We start from the raw sequence: 8,515 nt of genomic DNA, 5'->3' as shown, positions 1-8,515 counted from the left end.
TTTGGTATGGTTACATTTGAGGAAAGAAAGGTTCCCTAGCAAGAGGAAGAACAAATTAATGCCAAGGGCCGAGGGACCTTACAAAGTGATCGAGAAAGTGAATGATAATGCATACAAGATCAAACTTCCAGGAGACTATGGAGTACATGCTACATTTAATGTCGGGGATCTATCTCCATACCTTGACGATGATGGGATTTCTGAATTGAGGACAATTCCTTTCAAAGGGGGAGGGGATGATACGATATTGATTGTGTGGACAAGGCCCTCGGGAACTGCGTCCGCGGGATCCACACTAGGCATAATCGACTCGAGGTTCCTTCGAATCGAATTAAGACAAATTAGAGTCGCCACCAAGTTTTTTGGGAACTTGGAACCGTTCAAGTCAACTTTACACCTTTCATCGAAAAGCATAAAGCCAATCGACTACGAGTGATTAAAGATAAAGACTTGTACCCTATATCACTCGATTTGAATGACTCTCGTAATCCAATGGTATTTAGACGGATCCACAAACCATAGATCTTGAGTAAGGGGTGAGGGTACGTGTTGGGAAGCCCATAAGGACACCCAACCCCGCCCGTCAATAACGGCCTCTACTAAGTCAAGTATGGATTTCAAACAAGGTCATAGCTACTACGATATATGAAATGCAAACATTGTTTTCAAAACCCTAACATGTGAAGTTTCTATGTCATTTTAGATGCAACTAAACTAACTTTGTCAAAGTTGTAATTTAGCATGTGGGTTGATTGATCTAAGAAACATACAAACGAAAGCAAACAAGGCTTAGGGGGAATGGGGGAGCCGTGGGGATCTACCTATTACAAACCAGGCATTTCATGCCGACACAACAATAAATTAAAGATACAACTCGATCTAAATACAATGTGCTACATACAAAACCGTACACGATACATTACACGGCCATTCGGCCTAGGAAACCGTGCACAAGAGGGGTGGCCCATGGCTTACATGACTCACGGCCTTGGGTCACTCCTCGTAATGTGTGCCTTCACTTAATCTCATCGAATTAGACATTGGGCCACACACCAAAGCATGCATTAGCATAAATCGGGCCATGTTGCTTTAAACAACATGCGATTTACTACGCTCTCACTTGCATTGGGGCACAACCGTCTAACTAAATAAAACTAAGGTTTTTGAAAGAGGTTTTGACTCGATAAAAGAAGACTAACTTGAAAATTACAACTCGATAACAAACGATAAATTACAAGCGACAAAACAAATAAAGAACGAACGTTGTAAAACAAACGAAACAAGAAAAAAACCAAAGGACACGGCCAAGCCTCACGGCCTAAAGCCACGTCCAACCCTAAGTCCTAGGTCAGGTTCATTAGTTAGATCGATTGATTGCGAAACGAGCTCGGGCAATTAGAAAACAAGTTAGAAACGACGTTGATCGATTGAAAAGAGGTCTTGCAATTGTGTATTCTACACGGCTCAAAAGGGGTCGAATTAGGTCAAGTTCGCTAATTAATTTAACTCATCGAGTGTTAATAAGAAGGTGCTAATCACGCACTCTTATACTAGCGAGAAATTAGGTGAAAGAGAGAGATGCGTTCATTAAGTTACAGAATTGTTAGTTGATTTTTAAAGCTATGTCGATGTACCCTAAAGTGTCTAATTAGGTTATTAAATTGATCTAATGTCATCTAAATAAGTCATATGTTAACAATCAGAGGTCATACTAACATGCAACGGGTCCTAAGGTGGGTCGAATTGGCCGAGACAACAAAGGGTCAAAAGCGAGGAACGGAAGTTAGAAATTCGTTTTATTTATGCCCTACCTTGAACACGAGGATATGTAAATGAGACGGGGGTGTACGACCGACTGATGTAGCGGTTTCTTTCCCATCTCAAGTCAACGCGGGTGTTCATGGTGGTACTTTAACTCATACTCGGACTAAACTAGTTTTATAGTTAATTTAAACGATAAATAAAAGCGATAAACAAACAAAAACAAACTATAAGAAAAACAAATATAAAAACGAAATAAAAAAAAAGAGAAAGAGGAGGATTTGATGCACCCTCAACCTACATGTATCGTTGACACCGTCTTGGATCGTAATCGATGGTAGATTTTATCTCGAGAGGCCGTCGTCGACGAAGAAACAAAGCAAACACGCGTTTTTGGCAAATCTTGACAGCAACTTTCAAACAATGATTTCTCCCTCGTTTCACGATGAAAATTCGATTTAAAAGATGTTTTGAAAACTAGAAAGAGAGGAGAACAGAGATCTTAAAGCAACCCCCGCTCGTTTTGAGTTATTGGGCACGAAAAACGAGCACGAACAGAACTGGACAGACAGAACAAATCACAAAAACAAGAGTGTATAACACTCTGTTTTTCGAGGGATTTCGTGTACTCTCAAGGTCAATTTGGCTCGTAAATCTTTGTCTAATGTGTAGATGGATGTTATGTGGTTAATTAGGAACAAGAAACTCGAGTTTTGATGGAGGTTTGAGGGAGGAACGAATTGTTTTTCGAAGAGGACACACAAACTGTTTCAGTTTGGATGTCGGTTTTGTGGAGGGTTTTTGAGAGGCAATTAGGGTTTGTTTCTGAGGGTTAAAGCTTGTAAGTGAAGGTTGTATGTATGGAGAACCTAGAGGAATGAATGTATGGTGAAGGGTGGGTATTTATAAGGAGTTAAAGTAGGGTAAAAGGGAGGAGAGGCAGTCGGGCCTGTTTGAGCATAGCTGCTGTCCAGCAGCTTTTGGGGGGCTTTCTAGGGTTCGTATGGGGGGTTTTCTTGGTGATTAAGGTAAGGTAATATGGGTAGGATATTAGGGTATGGGTTAGGGTTAATGGGCACGGGTTTTGGTAGTGTTTGGAGCGGGTTTTGGACTCGGGTTTCATCACGCAAAACAGGGGGTAGGCTGTTTGTATGCGGGCTGTTGGGGCCTGTTTTGGACGAGAATTTGGGCCGTGGATAGGGGGTTCGAACTGGGGTGGATGGGTAGTGGTCTAGGTTGGTTAGTGTACTCGAGATTCGTGCCAATTCGTAAAGGAAACGGGCTCAAAAACCGAGCTAAAATCGAGCTCAAAAACACATGTTCAAAACGAGTTCTTTTCGATTTTCAAATCGATTTTTCAAATCAATTAACACATTAAAATAAATGATTTTTCAAACCAAATATACTCACAAAATGATTTTTCAAATCAAATATTTATTTTATTTTCAACAAAATAAACTTGGGAAAATAAATTCAAAATAAAATAAAATAAGTTGAATTCACCTAAAAAAAGCCATAATTTAAATATCATTTAAATTAATAAAATGAACTCACTTAAAAAAACATTAATTTCAATATCATTTAAATTAATAAAATACTTCATCGACAACGCCCATTCTACATCGTAAAACGAGCTCCAAATAATGACAATGACAACTAAAGAATACATGTGTCCTATCATCATCGGGCGTTTGTCGGGTTCTCTATAAATTCCAATATCGACGGATACGGGTATCTACAGAGCCCCCACTTTGACTGAGGCTTGGACAAGGCGAAAGTCAAAGTATACCCCAGGTCTCTCTCGACCTGAGGATTCTTCGGGTCGTTTATAGTCCATTAGACTTGCGTATATAAGCTCGCCAGCCATAAGAAGAGATCATACCTGAAACTTCGTCGGGGATTAACTCTTGCTTCTGTTGCGTCGAATTATCGTTGTTGGTCGTCGACCAGTAAAATTGCATATATGGTGGATTGAGCCTTATCCTTAGGCGCCTACGTATCCGTTTCTGACGGAATCAAACCCGCGTCGTAGTTCGGCAGCTGCTGACACATGCCCAAAGTTTATCATCTGCTGGCATTTGTCCAAAATTCATCATCTGTTGACATTTGCCCAAAGCTTATCATCTGCTGGCAGGTGCCTACATGGGACGGGACTTTCCAATGAGGTTGCCGCCGCTTTCATCATTTGCTTTTAGCTACGGAATTCTTCCATTTCATACTCTTGTATTGAATTGAATTATTGGTGGATGTCATCCTTTACATCTTGATAATGGTCTCTGAAGCCCACGGCTTCAGAGCCCCCAGTTTGCAATGGCTCTAAAGTCGAAGACTTTAGAGCCCCCAGTTGAAGCATATCCTGCTATATTTGAAACATAGAAAATGTACGAGCAATAATCATCACGTAAGCACATTTGGATCATCGATCTTGAAATTGGATCATTTGAAAGATTGGGTCATCGACCCGAAAATTGAATTTGAAAATTTTGAATAATTGGGTCATCGACCCGAATTTTGAATTTGACATCAATTGGGATGTTGGGCCATCGACCCGAAATTTGAATTTGAAACGAATCATTTGGGTGTTGGGTCGTCGACCCAAAATTTGATTTTGTAAAGTTTTTGAAATTTTGGAATTTTGAAATATTTGGCATTTTGAAATCGAACCTTGATGGGTGAGCATGAAATACGACTCAGACACTCTGTATGACCCGTAAACAACGTGGGCGTAGCCCGCTACCGTAAAACAAAAAAGGAAAATAAAACCGTAAGTGTGCACGGGTTTTAATTCAATTATTGACTTGTTGGGGGTAAAAATGTAAATTGGCCGCTCCGGCGCCAAAAGATGGCAAATGGGAATCACAAGGTCGTCGAACTTGGGACGGAGATATCGTATTGCATGGGCGTGCTCCCGAGGGCACATGGGAATCAAGGTCACTTGTCATTGACAAGGAGGATGAAACTCGCGGAGCAACAACGTTAGCTTCGCTTAGACACTAAACACAGACTGATTTTATGAGAACAGTTGGACATCACACATCACTCTTGTTGGGAACATTCTGCTACTCTTCTCCTCGCCTCCTTTCTTTTCAGCGAGTATTCATCATTTCTTGCCACCGCCTTCTTTCTTTTCAGCGGGCTTTTACTATTTTTCTTCCACGCCTTCTTTCTTTTGAGCGGGTTTTTCATATTTTCTGTTCCCAACACAAACCCACATCTATGTGACTCAGCATCTTTGCCTAAACCATTAGATAAAGCTCATTCCGAGACTTGACACTACTCATCTGAACCTATATCCTTATCCTAGCCTACATCGAGTGCTAAGACCGACTCAAACAAAGGTGGCTTCATTTGGACTTGGTTAAGACCCGTAAGAAACTGACAAGATGACAACTTGGATGATGAGTGGATTGAATCCCTTATTCTGAAGGACTGCCTACGTATTCGCGTGGAGCGAAATCAAATCCGACGTAGTTCGATCCTGGTGCATAAACATGGCATTTTGATTGTGTGTACACACTCGAAGGTTTCACCTAAGGTATCATGTTATATCCCATTCTAGCCTGTAAAGTACCGTTAAATCCCGTGTTTGGGGTTAGGTGTAAAAGGCTTGGATGTTTTGGGATGTGGAGCTTGGTAATAACAAGTTGGAATGGTTAACCATCATTCTGAAGGTTTGTTTTGTGGTGCTAAGGCCAAGGGCTATGGCTGCTGATGTGGTTGGAATGGGTGTCTCGGGTTTGATGAAACCCGAGTGCAAATGGGTTGGAAAATGATGTGGGTTCAAATTTCCATGTCTGGACCCTAAAGGCTGGGTGTAACAACACAAGCGGAATAATTCTCAAAATTCCCGACTATCCCTTTGTAACTGTCTCAGGAAGGACTTAGAGGGTAAAAAGGTCACTACTTACTCTTTTGGGCTTCGCCCATTGAACCTCAACTATGGGTACTTGACTTGAATTTTGGCTTCCATAACTTCGACATTCAACCAAAAAGCATTCCGCAATAACTTCAACATCTTTTTCCTTTTTTCTTTTTCTTTCATCTTTTTTCATTTTTCTTTTTTTTTCATTTTTTTTCATTTTTCCAATTTTTCTCTTTTTCTCATTTTTCATTCTTTTTCATCTTTTTTATCTATTTGAAAATGATCTTCTATTCATTCTCTTAGTCATAAATGGATACACCTTGAAAACTGGGCTTCGCCAACTAATTTGGGTAAGAACTAACAATTCCTTGTTAGAACGGGTTGATATCTTCTCTCTTCGAGATGGGATGATTTTGTTGGGGAAAAGGCTTGCCTTCCATCATCGATAGGGGAACAAGGAGCTAGTCCGGGTTTGTCATAGAATCATCTAAAAGCTTGTCACAAACATTGGTTCAGATGGAGGTTTTCTACCACCAGACATGGAGTAGGTAAGGGAATCAAACACGGAATCCTATTATACCTTACATTTTGAAACGGGACATATTTCCACCCCAGGGATGCCTTTGAGTGTGTTGTGCATTTTATCATGTTTCGGAATGATTGAGGATTGGAAACAAGACATATTTGGAAACGAAACTGGAACTTTTTATTGGAAAGACAAATGCTTAACAGACTCGAAGAAACGATTCCTAGGACACACCGTAGGTCATCGTGGAACAAACGACTCAACTTCAAGAAAAGAAAGTCCTAGACTCGACTCGACTAAGATAAGAAAACAGATCCCGACTCATAATTTTCAAATCTGGTCTTGAGCTTTCCATTGTTCAGTTGTCAACTTAGATGCTCGGCCCTTGTCCTTGATCCCTTTGATGGTCTTCCTCCATCCCGAGGTAGTCCTCCGAGGATCTACACCAGTGATGAAGGTTGGTGAACCGAATTGTCTTTTATTAACTTCGTTAACGAGAGGAGTACATTCTAGAGCAAGACTCCCGACTTGAATTTCATTCTTCGGGTTTGGCAAGAATTCAAAGCAATCCACAAATATTTTCCCGATAAACACCCCTTTCAAGTGACATGGGCGGATAAGATGGGAATAATCGACATTGTCTTCGACAGAAACAAAGTTGGCGTGATCGCTAAATGGATTGGTGATGTTATTGGGTTTAACAGTTGGGATCGGGAGCGTTCCGTTCTCAATCATATCTTGAATTTCGTGCTTTAGTCGATAGCACCTTTCAGTATCATGGCCTTTCCCTTGATGAAAGGCACAGTAGGCATTTGTTTTGTACCATTTGCCTTGTTGTTCAGCAGGAGGGTCCGGAGTTGGACCAATGGGCTTCAACTTTCCTTGGGCCATGAGCCTTTGGAGAGCGTAGGCGTAAGTGCACCCGATATCGGTGAATACCCTCGGAGCTTGGCGCGGAGGCCTTTTTTACTGTCCATCTAAGAGATTGACAGTTTCAACAAAGTGGGGCTGGGTTGGTGCTTTTGCTTTAGATGACGAGGCCCCCTGGTATCCTTTTGGCTTCTCAGCTTCAGCCATTCGGACATCGTCCTCTACCTTTATCCCGATTCTTATCAATTCTTTGAAAGAACCAAAATTCTGGTATTTCAGAGCATTACGGCAAACAGGTCGTAGATTCTTTACGAACTTATCCACCATTTCAACTTCGTCAGGCTTCTTGGCTAGTTTCACGCTTTCAGCTCGCCATCTTGCAAGGAATTCAGTAAAGCCTTCTTTTTCCTTCTGTGTCATTACCTCCAAAGTCCTTATGTTGGTTTGAATCTCGACATTGTCAGCATAGTGCTTACAGAACTCCACCATAATATCTTCGAAAGTGGGGAAGTTCTTAAGGTCAAGATTATAGAACCACGCCCTCGGGTGTTCACCCAGAGATTGGGCAAAAATTTTGAGAGCATGTCACAGTACTCCCTTCGATGCTAAGTACCCTTTATAGGCCTTAACATGGTGGACTGGATCTTCGGTGCCCTTGAACTTTGGGATGTCGGTGAGTACCATGTTCGTGGGCAACTTATCCGAACAGGGCATAGGCCCTAGCATTCTCATAGTGAATGTTCTTCCCCTGGGAGAGTTTCAAACGGTCTTCGATGAACTTGAACCGTTTCTCCGATCGTCGAGAGGTGGGGTAGATGGAGGGGAATCTTCACCCAGCTTAGATTCGATTGCATCCATTCGGGTCATCATGAGGTTCACGGCCTCGGTGAGCTTGTTGATAGCATCTTCCATTGCTTGACGTCGGGTTTTTGGCGGCCTTTATACAAGAAAACCCCGTACTGAGTCAATATTTAAAGTAAGAGCCCCTGCACACTTAAGGACACGACCCCAACTTGACTTAAACAAAGACTCGACCTGAGACTGACTAACCAAAGGTTCGACTCACGGTTGGATTTAGACCTTGATTCATTTTAGACTCGACAAAACGACATGACTCGAGCTGTCATAAATCGGTTATAAACCGGACTCGGTGTGGCCAAACCCGTGATTGGACTAACATAGCCCATAGGTTCGGGTGAAACGCCCTAAATGGCCTAGCTTAGGCGTTTTTGTGGACTATCCTAGACCAAATGGTCGACCAACATGACTCAAGGCCCAAGAGGTGAGCTTGGGTGACCCAACAAGGTCGTGTTCTAGACTCTTAGAACGAAACACACCCGGCCTAACACGGCCATGACTCGGACACGACTTGACGCATTTCATGCTTGGTTGAGGTTCGAGAGGCATTTTGGATTGGTTTTGAAAAAAACGAAAGATTGATTCGAAAATGAGATTTGAAATGGGCAGCATGCCGGCTATAAAAGCTCATTTTGGGC

The sequence above is a fragment of the Silene latifolia genome, chromosome Y (assembly GCF_048544455.1).
Source record: "Silene latifolia isolate original U9 population chromosome Y, ASM4854445v1, whole genome shotgun sequence".
NCBI classification, from domain to species: domain Eukaryota; kingdom Viridiplantae; phylum Streptophyta; class Magnoliopsida; order Caryophyllales; family Caryophyllaceae; genus Silene; species Silene latifolia.
This window is presented reverse-complemented; position numbering follows the sequence as displayed.